Below are 14837 nucleotides of genomic sequence, written 5' to 3'. Positions count from 1 at the left end.
AAGTATTAATTTCAGCTCAACAGCTATTGACTCTAATGCTTGTCAGACCCACTGACGGACATGAAGTTCATATGTGAATTTGATCCACTCTTCAGGTAACTCCATGTGATTAGATGGAGACCTACTTATAAATGTCACAATATAATAGGGCAAATAGATGGGCTTTCCTGAAGGGCAGAAGGAGGACTCTTGGCTGTTCAGATGGTCTATGGAAGAGGTGACCCCTGAGCCAGTGCCAAATGCACTAGGCTGTGAGCTCTGTGAGGCTGAAGAGCCCCTCTGATTCACTGCTTTTCTGGTTGTCCCCAACATAGATTTAGTTATTTAAACAATAACTTAAAGCATGAATGAATAGAGCAATGAGTTAGTGAATGAGTGATTCTTTGAGGAACAAAGGAATGAATAAATGAAGTAATGAACATATGAATATTGTGCAGAAGAACAATAAGCTGGCCAGTGACTATATCAAAAAGTGAACGAATGCATGATGCATTGGTGGATGAGGCCATGTGCAAGTGAATAAATCAATGTTCAATGAGTGAGTGATGGAAGAATAAGCCAGTGAGTGAATGAATCAAAGATGAATAGGTCAGTGAGTGAACAAATGAAAAATAATTGTGGAAAACTTGAGTGGTGTGTTCCTGAATGGCTTTATGAACTAACAGATAAACAGAAGTTCATTAGTAATAAAGGAATCAATGAGTTAGTGTATGAGTTAGTCACTGAGGGAATGGGTCACTGAAATCCAAATGACAAATTCACTAATAAGTCAAGGATGAGTGAGTGAATCAATGAACCAGTAAAAGAAAATATTAAATAGATTAACTGAGTACATAAATATGTCAATGAATGAAATGATAAATTGGAGAGTGAATGAATAGGCAAATGGATAGAGAGATAAATATACTATAGCTAATGAATAACAGTGTTGATCCATGAGTCAATGAGTATGTACTCGAGGAATAAATTAAGTGCTCTGTGAATAAGCAAATGAATAAGTGAATGAGTTGATAACAGAGTGAGTGAGTCAGCTGTCCGTGTGTGAGGCCATTAGTGAATGAACTTACTGCTACTCTTTCCCTGGCTGGTCCAAAGAGAGTAGCTCCACCCACCTCTACACCACAGTGTAAGTACTTTAACCAGAGCACCCACCCCACTCTGCCATGGGTGTTTGTTTACCTGTCATCACTAAGCCCAAGTGCCTTGAGGGCCAGGAACTGAGTCAAATTCTTCTCTTTATCCCTAATGTCTGCCCAACCCTGAGCCTGGTAGGCGCCCAGTAAATTATTGCTGAATGACTGAGCAAATAACTAAAAATACATGTGCTCTTGTGGAACCAGCACAGCCCAGGAGCTGTTCTTTGGAGAAGCGTGCTGTGTGTCAGATGGTCTGTGGCATCCTCCCATGCAAGTCCAGATTCTCACTGGGGTCCTGCTTCCAGTGCCAGACAATGAGACAGGATACTGGCAGTTCTGACTTCCTTGGACATTGGCCCATCCTTGGGCAATGCTGGCTTGGCATGGTGGAATGGAAGCCCTGGGTCTTCCCGAAAGCTGCCCTTGCCTCTGCCAAGACAGGAGATCGAAAATAACCCAGTCTTGTTTTTGTGCCTCCAGTGAGTGGGCGCGCTCCTTGCATTTCCAAGCAAACCACATTCCTCCCTGCTTCTAATTGTCGGGACTTTGGGTCAAATGAGAAACACCTCTTGACCTTCAGCCTCAGCTACATCTGTTAGGGGAGGATAGTGATACCAGCTTAATGGGCTCCTTGTGTTTTCAACAAGAGCTTTATAAGGGTCCTTAAACAACCTCATACGTGTCCTGTACATATCATGGTGGTGGGGTGGAAATAGAGCCCTGAAGATGTTATTTGTCCCTTTTCTCCCTCTCTACCCAAAGCAACTATATTTGATTATTTCAGCTGTGTTTATTTAAAAGTTCCCAAATGGATGTGATATCCAAATTCTCTTGTTCTAGAAGACTGGAGTGGTCAGCTAAGTTCTGGGGTGAATGCCAGATTGGATGGGAAAGGCCAGTCTAAACCATACTCAACATGCCCTTCTTCCAGGGAACAGACAACAATAAAAGTAAGTTGGCAACACCTTTGCTTCATGTGGGCCACTTTCCAAGACTTCCTCCCATCTCTGTTAATCCCCTGCTCATTTTTTCCCTCCCTCCCTACTTTGAACAAATATGTGCCCATACCCCCATACACTTGACACTGACCATTTCTCTTCTTCTCTTGCTATGGGTGGCTCCTGACCCTGGATTCTAGCTCTCACTCCTGGTCTTGAATCCTTCCTTTGGACTTGGTGATTGGTGCTCACCCATCTGGTGTGGGATACGTTCTACTCCTTCATGAGCATTTGATTTGAGCTCACACCATTAGTCTTCCCACTTCAGACTAATTCAGGTAGGTTCCTTCTTCCTAATTGTGGATCTCTTAGAGTCTAATTTTGACTTTTCTAGTTCAGCTGTTTTCCATTAAGTCAAGGTCTAGCCCTTCATGAGAAGAGCTCAGACCATGTTTATGGCCGTTGGGGCCTCTGAATGCTTAAGTTGGGAGGCAAGATCAATACTGACTGTTGGGTAGAATTTAAGAATTGCTTTGTTAGTGTGTGCACATACAGGAAACCAGAGTTAAGTTCCCACTTTTTGTCCAGAATTCCCTAGGTGAATGAAGCACACCAGCCTCATAGTGTTCTACAACTTTTCTGATTTCCACTAGTGACAGTTTCACGGTCTCTTGCCCTCTCTCTTTGCTCCCAGATCCTTTTGTATAAATCAGTCCATTCTCAACCATTCATTCCTCCTTCAAATACCCAACAGAGCCCATATTACCTGGTTAATTATGAAATGCCAATTTCTCCCAAAGAGTTATGAACTGCTTGAGAACAAGGTCTTCTTTTTGTTGGCTGATACCCACCAGTAGGTCTAGGCATCAGGATATGTTCGGTGAATTAACCATTCATGCATTCTTTCATGTATTTAAGAACATTGAGCCAGAGGCTATATAATACATAGCAAGAGATAAGGCAGATGCCACCTGTGCTCTTGTAGTGCTCTAAGTCTTGGATGGGAATTAGATTTCAAACAAATGTCTGTGGCAGAATTACGTAATTACACTTGTGATAAGTGCTCTGAAGCCAAGGTACTGGGGACTTCAACATGACCAGCCCCCACTCCTGTTTGTGCTCTGTGAGGTCTTCCTAGAAGGCATGGTCCTTGAGCCCTCATGTAGCTATAGCAGGTCCCAGGACAAAGTCCACAATGCCTGGACTCATACTCAGTCTCCTCACGCTTGGCCTCTGCCTCTAGCCACACCTCTTGCCACCTGCTGGGCATGCACCTCAATCTGCATGCATGTGCGTCCCTGTACTTTTGTACATTCTTGCTCCAGCTCCCATCTCTGGGCTCCACTCCCCACCCATATGGCTCAGTAGTGGTAGAACTTTTCCTGCCCCCGCCCCCAAGGTGTGGAACTCTGCACTGTTTAGCACAAACATGACCCATGGTCAGAGACCCCTCCTTGATCATGACCTTTTTAGATGTCTGTCACCCTCAGGATACTTGGAACTTCCTAACTGTGAGTGCTTGGTCCTGGGTGCCTCAGCCCCCACTGCCCAGTGCAGAACCTGGGACAGAAGAGCTGAGCAGTAAGATTGCTGGGAGAATGAAGGAATAAGTGGATTTGTTCGGCCATCCTGGGGACAGAATATGTCACTTGCAGCAAGGGTAGCCCTTCCTCATTGCTGAGGCGGGTTCCCTCCTGCAGCCAACCCCACTCTACCTTATGCCTGTGATTTGTTAGGAGATGTGTAACCTTAATCCTTGAAATTGCTTGGCATGGAGCTTTCTCACTCAGTGGCATACACGTGGGGATTTGATTCCCTGCTTAAATAAACCTCACTCCCCCAGGAAGTTTGGACAGGATGAAGGCAATCGGACTAGGGTTTGAAACTGAACATTTTGTAAAAGTCCTCTTTCAAAATTTGAAACCCCATGGCCACCAGCCAGAGCTGAGTCTGGCTTGTGGAGGACGTTGGGGCTTCCTCTAAAGGAGGACAAGGGAAGGAAGATTGAAAACAAGCCCTTGCTGTCCCTGGGCAAGCTGCTGGTTTGAAGGCAGAATTCCGCGGTTTGGTTTTGCTTCTCAGATGAAATGGCATGAGTGAGCTCAGTCCCCTGCTTAGCTCTTCTTTCAAGCACCTTTGGCCAAAGCTTCAAATTCTCCCCAAGCCTCAGGCATTTTGTCCTGAAAATGACAGGACAAGTGTGCAAGCAATAGATTGGACTGTGAGAGGTGCTTGGGCAGGTCCAGTGAGGAGACTGAGTCATGAGGGAGGGGAGAGATTGTCACCATTAACAGGGAGTCAGCTTCAGGTGGGACTGAGTGCTGGAGCCGGTTGGGCCTTCACAGCGAGGAGCAAGAAAAACACATCCTGGGAGCAGACGTCAGCTCCTCTTTGTGCATACAAGCGAGACTGAGCCTGGGGCTGGCAGACCTTGCCCCATGTTCCATCAGGCCATGCCTAGGCCCAAGCAACTCAATGTCCAGTTCCCTGTAGATATCCTGGTCTCACATCAGTGGGCACTTGCCACACAAATTAATGACCCAGGCTTGAGTTATTGACCCAAGACCCAAGGTCTTGACCCAGGACCTTGGAAGCAGTGAGTGGGCAGAGGGCAGCTGCAAGGGATAAGATAGCCTGGAGGTTAGACCTCAAGGACTGATATCCCTATCACTGTCCCTGCTGTCCTCAATAGTGGACACTGACCCCTAGGACAGGGAGACTTGGGGGTCTCTTGTCCTCTTTTTACTGTTTTCTTTTCTCTGACAGGGAAGGTACCAGTGTGCACCCCTGGAGAAGTCACCAGACTTCCTGGATAGAGGGAAGTCAGTTTCGTTCAGTTTCTCTGTAAAAAGTCTCTGTGGTCTGCACACTAATAGCTGCCCAGAGGAGCATGTACTGCTTTGCTGGGGGGGCCATGCTGGTTGAAGGCAGGAACTCACTCCAGGTCCAAGATGAGCAGTTTCCTGCCCCTCCCCCCTGCCCCTCTGTACCTTCACTGCCCACCTGTGTCCACTCACATACGGAATCTCTCTCCATGAAAAGCATGCCTTACTGACCCCCTTACCCCAATTTCCCTCCATCTTCTTCTCAGGTTCACAGGGGACCTCGGTGTCCTCCACTGACCTTGACGAAGGGAACTGTTTCCTTCTTCTTTTATCTCAGCCTTGAGTAGAAACCAGTCGCTGTGCAGCTGCATTTTTCCCATCTGTAAAGGGGGAAAGGATGGTGGTACAAGTCTCTTCCTCACCGTTTTGGCTGTTGGAGGGAGAAAAGATTTTTTTCTCCATTGGGCTTGTATCCTGACTCTCCTCTTTCCTGTCCTCCCTGACCCTCCTTGATCCTTGCTCATAATTTTGAAGCCAGTTAGTAATATTTTAGTTTTCCCTTGGATTCAAGACTTCTTCTACCAACTTATGTTTTTCAAACATGAAAACATAAAAGCCAGCCCTGCTCCCTTGGCATTGGCTGAGCCCTACCCCAGCAGATGTTCCTGGTATCAGCAGCAGCTGGTAAACCTGGCCTGGCTCTGCCCCCAGCCCCCTGCCACTGTTGACCACCTAGAGGATACAAAGGCAGACGTGCCACACCCTCCCCTCAGGGGTCACTGTCCTCCTGAACTCATTTATTGATGAACCCTCCTGAGGGGTTCTCTGGGGAACCCTGAGCCAGAGGTCAGTCTTCTTAAAGGGATGCTTGATGAACTTCTTTCCTTCTTTCTTGGGGGGGTTCCACACTGTGTCCCCACAATCCAAGCCCTAACCTTTGTCCTTCATGCCGACCTTGCTATAATACTCTTTATACCATACAACCTCCCCATCCCTATCCCAATTCCACTGCTCTGCAGGTCACATAGCCAAATATTTAATGACCCAGTCAGTACACCCTTCAGCTGCTTACTCAGCTGGTGGGTTCTCATCACACTTGGAGTAAGTGGACTTCGAAGTATGGGAAGGCTCCCAAGGTCACAGTGCTGCCTTTGAAATCACAGATGAAGGGAGCAAAGGAGCCACCTAGAACCCTCTGGTCTGATGCCTTCCTGCCATGTCTCCTGACTTCTCTTCCCAGGGCTCTTTCTCCTCTCCGTCTTCTCTCAAGGACTTACCTAGGTGCCTTGGTTTGTGTTTGTGTTGTGAGGAAGAGGAAGCAGAGTAGGGAACCTGATGGGCTGGGATGGGCAGGAAAATGTGGCCTCCTTAGATACTGACAGTTTTCTGGGGGTGCAACCATGCTTGAGGAATGGTGATTTATTAGTTGGTCAAGAGGAAGAAGAGGCTTTTACGGAACCAGCCTACCTGCCCTCCTGGGAGCCCTCCCTCCCACCACTTCCCCACAGTTGCTTGAGTTGTTGGGAACAGGTACCTGTGTTGCAGGGAGCTCAGCCTGCCTCCATGCCCAGGGTGTGTCCCCATCCCCCACAGCTGCCTTTAGAAATGGTCACCTCACCCAGGATGCCTGGGGTAGAGGGTTTGAAGTAGAAGGGCCTGACTGTCTGTCTTGGGCCAGAGCCTCTTTCTTTTGAGAAGTTTCACTCGAGAGCAGCACAGCATATGTTTATGGTTTGTTCACCATGATGAAAGTGCTTAAAAAACTTTCCTGGCTAAGTTTACCTATCTGGTGACCTTTCCTAAAGCCTCATAGTAGAGCAGGTGGGAAAAGGCCTTGCTGCGGACATTGCCCCCAGACAGAGCACTTCCAAAGGCACAGAACTCACAGGCCAGAGTTCAGGCCTCACCCTTCTGGTCTTGCCCCATCCCAGAGCCTTGCCCTTGGTGTCCACTAGCCCCCAAGTAGTCCTGTCTGTGACCTTAGGGAGAACCTTAGCAAGTGGGAAGCACTAATCATTAATAGCAGCCTGTTTCTTCTCCAGCCAGATGAGCATGCTGAACTGAGCTCTCAGGCCAAATGTGGCATGATCAGAACAATCTTGATCCAAGTGAGACATTGAGGGTGGTTCCAAATCTGTAATCTAGGCAAGACTGGTGGGTCTCAGCACCTGGGATGTAAGAGCTGTCAGGAAGCACTGTGTCCACCAGGATGGATGGAATGTTGATGTACATAAGGAACAGACACTGTGAATGTAAGTCACAGTGGGTGTTCTTGCTGGGGTCTTGTGAGTGTACACTGAACCCTTAGTTAAATGAATATAATAAAAGAAAATAGCCAATCCTAGACTATGGTTGACTAGTGTCATAAAATAAGTTCAAGGACATTATTAGTAATAATTGCAGCAATAACTGAATTGATACATTGATGTATTAATTTTCTTGGCCAAACCTGTCCACCTCCTGGGTTCCCTTATCTCACTAAGCCCAGACAGTCCTGACACCAAGGCTATCTGTGCCTTTTTCCTCTCTTGTGCCCTCCGTGAGGGATTGGATCCATCACCACATCCAGCTGGTGTTGGATCCTGAATACCCCCCATCTTTGCTCCTCACTTGCTTGTACTTGGGGTTCCCACTCCTTCCCTGGTCTCGTGTGGTGGCCCTCCACTTGTGGTCTTTTTCTGCAGGTGCATCCTATAGTAGACATGGGTGTTGACCCTGTCGAAAACCTCCTGTAGGTCCTCCAGGCTCAAATCTGCCATCCACCAAGTTCTTTCCCCCTCCGCTCTTGCTCCTGCCTCACTGAGAGTCTTGCCGTACCCAATTCACACCTTCTGTCACCTCTGCCACTCTCTGAAGACCTCCCTGACACCCCAGCCCCATTCCAGACCTGCTTGAGTACCTGCTGTAATCCCATAGTGTGTGGTATTAAGAATATGTCGAGAGCAGGAACCAGCTCTGGCCCAAGCTGCCATTCCCAAGTCCCCAGGCAGTGAATGTTCTCAAGTCCTCTGACCCTGTTAATCAGTTACATGCTGAAACATGTTTCTTGCTAGGTTTTGTTTTCTTACTTGCCCTTCTTGTCTTGGAAGGTCCTTCATCGGAGTCCTCAGATGTGTGGTTGCCTGAGCCCCAGCTTCCTGGGAAGATGGCTGCAGGGTGTGCAGCATTGGCCTTACTGGGTGAGCTCTGCTTTTCCTGGTTACCTTCTGTAATGCTGTGTGCCTGGGACAAGGCCAGACTTGGTCTAAAGGATGCAAAGACTGTAGGCGGTTGAAGATGAGCTTTTCAGTAGGGTTGAAGTGTGTGTGAAGAACAGAATATATGTGCTTCCTCCAGAGCATTAGCTGTAGAGGCTGGGCCTTTTCTGGCAGCTGCTTCTCTGAGTGGAGGGCAGGGCTTGGCCAGAGAAGTTCCTCGACTCTGCTCCCACTTCTCTGGGGTGGGAACCAATAATTGACTTAATCATAGACCAGATACCAGCATCCTTTCTAGCAGCTTGAGCTGGAGCTCAGGGTTGTGTCCACCCCCACTGCTCATTGTCTCTTTAAAAATTATGTAGATAAGCTGTGGATGGTGACACATATCTGTAATCCAGCACTCAAGACACTGAGGCAGGAGGATTGAGTTCAAAGCCAGCCTGGGTTACATGGTGGATCCCATCACAACAAAACAAAACAAACCTACCCCCCCACAAAAATTAAAAAATGCAACAGAAGAAAATCCCTAAAAATTACGCAGATGAAGGCATCCTGTTAACTGGTTACTGTCAAGGAGAAAGCAGTAAGGGGAGCCATGTGAGTTTTTCCTATAGAAGATCCCAAACAAATCAATAACATTTATCACATAATATTTTGCAATAATGTTTTTCTCATTAAAAAGAAATATGTGTTAATTGTACAAGCTTGTAAAATAGTGAAAAGAACAAATAGAAGAATAAGACTCTTTCTAGATCCACCACTCAAAGATAATTACTGCCAGCATTTGGTGACCAGCCTCTGGCTTGTGCCTATTGCTATAAATTGTGTTTGTGTGTGTGTGTGTGTGTGTGTGTGTGTGTAATTGTGCTCACCATTACCATTCTATTTTTCATCCAACTGTATATCCTGTACATTTTCCCACGCCATTAGGTAAATTCCTGCCTTATGCTTTTTATGGTTCTATAAATTCTAGCAAATGACTATGTCATAATTGATTTAACTGGTTCGCTTTTGTCAGTATTTCGGTACATGTGACAGCTGCACTGTATAAGTTAGTGGGAGCACCTCTGCTATTCCTTGTCACAGCTCTGATTGACTTCCTACAATTCTTTCTATAGTGAGTGGCCCTGACACAGGGGATAAGCACCTCATGACCAAATTGCCCTCCACAAACTTTGTGCCAACTTTCAGAATTGGTTTGAGAAGTGCCTGCCTCTCTGGGAATTATCAAAGTTTTTAACCTTTGCCAATTTGTCAAAACATGACATTTCACTTTGTATTTGCAGCTCTTTTGTTCCCCTTCTTCGTTTTTGGTTATTTGTATCTGAATTGCTAGCTCAGGCTCTTTGCACTTTTCGTTATTCATTTAGTTTTTATTTTTGTCAAAGTCATGCATACACACCATTTGAGGAGTCAGATTGTTCTGCAAGATTGTCACAGAAGCATTATCCCTCCCACCTCCCATCTCCACTGAGTGTTCTCACACGGAAGCGCCGGCCGCTAACTGCTCCAACTGATTCTCTTGACATCTCCCACGGTAACTCTAAGCAACACTCTTCTTTTTCTACTTCTTGATTTTCTTTTCTTTTCAAGTGTAAGCATTATCTTGACTTTTCTATTGTTGAAGACAAGGGTTTAATGCTTTTTCCTATGCCCTTGGCATCACCCCACACCCCTCTCTGAGCGCCATCCTCTCAATGTGTTTATTTCATTGCTTGGGTTCGAGCCACACCCAAAGATTGTATTGTTGTAGGCGTGTGAACACTCTTGAAAGCTGAACAGTTTAGCACTGTGATAATTTCCCTCTTCTTCACAACTTTTTTTTCTGGAATTAATATTTAGTGTGTGTGTGTTGTTTTTTTTCTGAACGTAGCTCAGGTTTATCTCAATCCTCTTCAGACATTGAAATGCATTAGTTTTTTTTAATGTTTTATCCTTTTGAGAAATTTCTGAAAATTGTCGGTGAAACCATCTTGACTTTCTTTCTGGAGACTTCTGGTCTGCTTTGTTAATGATTTTCCTGATCTTTAGGTTTCCTGCCACCATCTTGGGTTTTCCCCTTGTTCTCCTCAGGGGATTCCCTTGGTCTTGGCTCCTTGATGCGATTCCTTTGTTATTCTTTGGGGGGGGGTCATTCCTCTGTTTTAGTAGAGTGTATCCCATAGCAGTTTCAGAAGAAGGGATTCCAGGGAGGTAAATTTTTGGAGATCTTGCACGTATGAATGGGAATTCATATTGATTGATATTGATAATGTGACTGGGATAACATTCTAAGCTGGAAACCCTTTTTCCTCTCAGATTTTAAAAGAATTAGTCATTGTCTTCTAGCCTCCAGGGCTATTGGTAAGATGTGTTAAGTTTTATGACTCCTCAACCTTTATGCATCCTGTAGGATTTTCCCATTTTCTTCCACTGGTTCAAGATTTTATGGACTTGTGTCTTGATGTGAACCTATGTTCATCCATTGTGCTAGGCCCCTTTGATCTGAAAACTCATATCCTATAGTTCTAGAAAATTTTCTTTTACTTCAGTGTTTTTTTTTTTTCTTGCTTGGTTTTGTTTCTTGGTACTGGGACTAGAACCCCAGAACCCATTTGATCCCCAGCGAGTCATATCCCAGCACAAGAAAAATCTCCTTTTTTTTTCCAATATGAGGTTTGAACTCAAGGTTCCACTTGAGCCATGCCCCCAACCCTTTTTTCTCTGATTATTTTTGTGATAGGGTCTCACTTTTTTATTTGCCTGGGGCTGGCATGGATGGAGATTCTCCTATTTAAACTTCCTGCTGTAGCTGAGATGACAGGTGCACATACCCTGCCAGGTTAGAATAATCTTGAACAATTGTTTGGCTAATTTTCTCACATCTGTTTATATTTCTTAACACTTTGGTATATTGAATCTCTTTGACTGGTCCACTAATATCTTCTCTCTGATTTTACAGTCATTTGTGTGTGTGTGTGTGTGTGTGTGTGTGTGTGTGATCCTGGGGATAGAAACCAGGGCCTCAGGTATGCTAGGTAAATGTTCTACCACTGAGTCACACTCCCAGCCCCGCTTTTCCATTTTCATGTTCTCTTTATAAGAGAGGCCTATCCTTTATCTTCTAACCAGTTTTCATATCTCTAACTTTTAATTTTTAATTACACTTTAAATATTCTTTAACATTGTTTCATGGATGCAATTGCTTCTTTGATATTATTGTTAGGTTTTTATGGCTTCCAAGATTTTTTTCTTCACTTTATTTTTTATTTCAAACCTATGCGTCTCTAACTTATGCATTGTTTGCTTTCCTGAACTAACTCTCTGGTTATAGATAATATAAATACAGACATCATATGAGAATTTGGGGACAAAGTGTGTGCTTGGCCTTGTGATTTCTGGGCATTACAGTCGAGTGAGCTAGCTGGTCTTTCCATCTGGGGTCCCAGGCTTTAACATTTCAAGTCTTTTCCTTTGGACAGTTCAGATGGTGTGAAAGATTCTTCCATTTCTGGCCTAGAGAATTATTTCTGGCTTCCAGTGCTCTGAGAGGTGTGGAGGATGGTCAGGGTCCTCACCATCTTGCTGGTAAAATTCTGCCCTCTTTTTTTTGGTTTGGAGCTCTTGCCCCCAAGTGCACCTGTTCTCTGCTGAGACCCCTCTAACCTTACCTGCTACAGCCACACATCTTAGTCCATTCTTAGACTTGGGGAGGGCTCTCACAGTGGATAGGAGCTTGAGGTCTACCCTCTTCTATAACAGACACCAGCCAGTTCTCTCATGGAGGCTCAGCTTTTCCTGCCATATCCACAGCTACCTGGTGCTATCAGGTGCTGACCTATCCATGAGTTCCAGGAAACACTTGAGCTGTAAGTCAGTCTTCCTCACTACCAGTTGAGGATTCAGTTTTCCCCTCCTCTTCTCTTTGTCCTGGTGCATGTATGCTCAGAACAAAAACCATTCCACTCTCACACTTTTAGGGCCAAGGTCATCCCACATGTGCACTCACCTGGTCACCCCATTTTTTTCTGCTGACATGTTTATCTTTTATTCTATTTTGAAAGGCTTTAAAAAATAAGAACAATAACTCTTTCTCATATGTTACCAATGTTTCTTCTTCTCATACGCACCCCATTTTTCATTTGCCATTTCGTTTTGTTTACAGACTTTCTCATTATTTTAATTTTGAAACTTGTATATTCTTAAAAATATCTCTCACTAATTTTTCCATATAGTTTCTTCATTTGCACTTTACTTTCTAGTAGAAAGGTCTTTCCCAAATGGAACTCATATAAATAGTCAATTTTATTTTTTACTAGTCCTTTCATAATTTCACACTTTTATTTGAATCTTTAACCCATCAATTTAATTATTGTCAGAAATGACTCTGTGTCCGCATTTACCACATCATAGACACTTTTATAGTTTTAGTTCTTGTTCTGCTTTTTCCATTATTGCATTGGTTTGTTAATTTTTTAGGCCAGCGTTGCTTTGTTTTAATATATTGAATTGTTAAAATGTAGTATTATTCAGTGGTAGTCTTTCTTCATTCTTGTTTTTTAAGATTTTCTTCTTTCAGATGAACTTTGGTGATACTGTGACATTCAAAACATTCTAGTTTTTCTGTGGGATTTTAGAAAATTTTGAACTCAAGCCAGGCACAGGAGTGTATACCTGACATCACAGCATTTGGGAGGCTAAGGCAAGGGAATTGCAAGTTCAAGAGTATGCTGGACTACATAGCGAGACCCAGTCTCAAAAAAATTGTCAATTACTTATTAATTGAAGGCTTTGCATGCTACTTTGCAGCTTTACATTTGTATATAAATGATTTATCAAATTGAACAAATTCACCCTCTGTCATTATTGAAAGATTCTTCCAAGGAATTAAGTATTGCTCCTATTGTGAATTGGGTCTGTTTTATTCATGTTTTGCAATGGTTGTTACTGGAATGTAGGGAAATGTTTATATATTTATCATTGCTGTCTGTCTCACTGACTGATTTTATTTGTTCTACAACCTTTGAGTTTAGTGCTTTGCAGTTTCTAGGGAAAGAGTCACTATGTCTATGTGATGTAAGTTTTGTCTCTTTCTTTTTGTCTCGTCAATGCCTCCTGACTTACAATGTTGGCTAGATATTGAAAAACATTAAACTGGGAATGACAGAAATTTCTTTTCTAGTTCACTGTTAAGAATAATTATAAATTCAGTCTAGATTTTTTTCGCAATGCTGATGAAGTATTTGTAGTTCATATATAACTTTAAAGTCAGGGAAGGACTTAGAATCCATGAAATGCTTTTTTAATATCTAGGAGCTATTTGCATTGTTTTTCTTCTGTCGATCAGTCGATTCAATGAATTATAAGGATGTTTCATAACTTTGAAACATTTTCAGATCAAATTCAATTGGTGGTGTATTATTCTTTTAATAAGATTTGCTTCTCTAGTATTTCATTTATGATTTTCCAAGTCTGCTTATTGTGGGGTTCTGTTGTTAAAGTTATACTGGTTTTGTAAAATGAATTAGAGGACATCCCATCTTTTTTTGTGTTCTGTACCATATATACCTCACTTGAATGACATGTTCCACGACACCTTGAAAGAACCCAACAACTTAACTCTCTAGGGATGTCTTTCTCAATGTTTTCTTGTTTGTTTTGTATTTATTGCCTCTTTAGATTTTCAATATCTTTAGAATTTTTGCTATTTTTCATAATATAGCCCAGTGTATAAACCTGTAGGGACTAAAATAAGATAAATTGAGTTTAAATTCTTTCCCACGTGATGGTGGGAAAACTGTCGCCTCCCTAATTCTTAGGTTTCTTATTTGATAAGCGATTAAGATGAGCGCCTACAAAGGCCACGTAAGGCCTGAGCTAACACACCCTGCACTGTTTCTGAAGTACAGTGAGCCACCATAATTGTTTTAGCTCTTATTATTCCTCGAAAATAAGCTATTTTCTGAGATTGAGAAAATCATGAGCATAGAGATATAAATAATATTCTGTTATAATCGAATTTTATCTGTTTCGAGCATTATAGCACCTTGTCATTCCTAATTTTGTGTATGCATACTTTATCTCTTTTATGAGCTAGAGAAATGTTTATTGTAGAGATTTTTCAAAAAAGTCAGTTCTTAGAATAATTTATCAATTCAACTTTGTGTGTGTGTGTGTGTGTGTGCGCGCGCGCGTGTGTATGTTTGTGTTCAAAAATTTTTTTAAAAATCTGCCTTTATCTTTACTGACTTCTCTGCTTTCTTTAAGTTTGTTTTATGGCTCTGTCCTTCTATCCCCTACTGTTATTTTTCTTTAATAATAAAAACATTTCATGGTATGACTTTTCCTCTGGTTGCAACTTGGCTGCATTTCCTAAGTTTTAATATATAGTCTTATCAGTATTTTTAAATATTTGTAATTATGGTTTTCATTTCTTTTTGTTCTTAGAGGATCATCCGAATTAAATGTGAAAAAGCAAAAATGTAGAGCCCATTTTTAAAATTAACTTCTAATTTATTTCGGTTCCATGTTGTCTTGTATGCTTTTTATTCCAATGTGGTTAGATTTTATTGTGGCTAGAGGACGTGGACAAAAAAGCTCTATTTTGGAGAAATTTACTGATGTCTTTTTATGCAAAATATAGTCAATTTTGTAAATGTTTTGTGGTCCTTTAAAGTAAGATGTGATACTTGTTTATAGGTCACAGGTTTTGATGTAAAATATTTAGTTCTGTTAGCTTTTCATTTACTCCTTTTGGATTTT

The sequence above is a fragment of the Castor canadensis genome, chromosome 3, assembly GCF_047511655.1.
Source record: "Castor canadensis chromosome 3, mCasCan1.hap1v2, whole genome shotgun sequence".
Taxonomy (NCBI): Eukaryota; Metazoa; Chordata; class Mammalia; order Rodentia; family Castoridae; genus Castor; species Castor canadensis.
Note: the sequence above shows the minus strand (reverse complement) of the source record.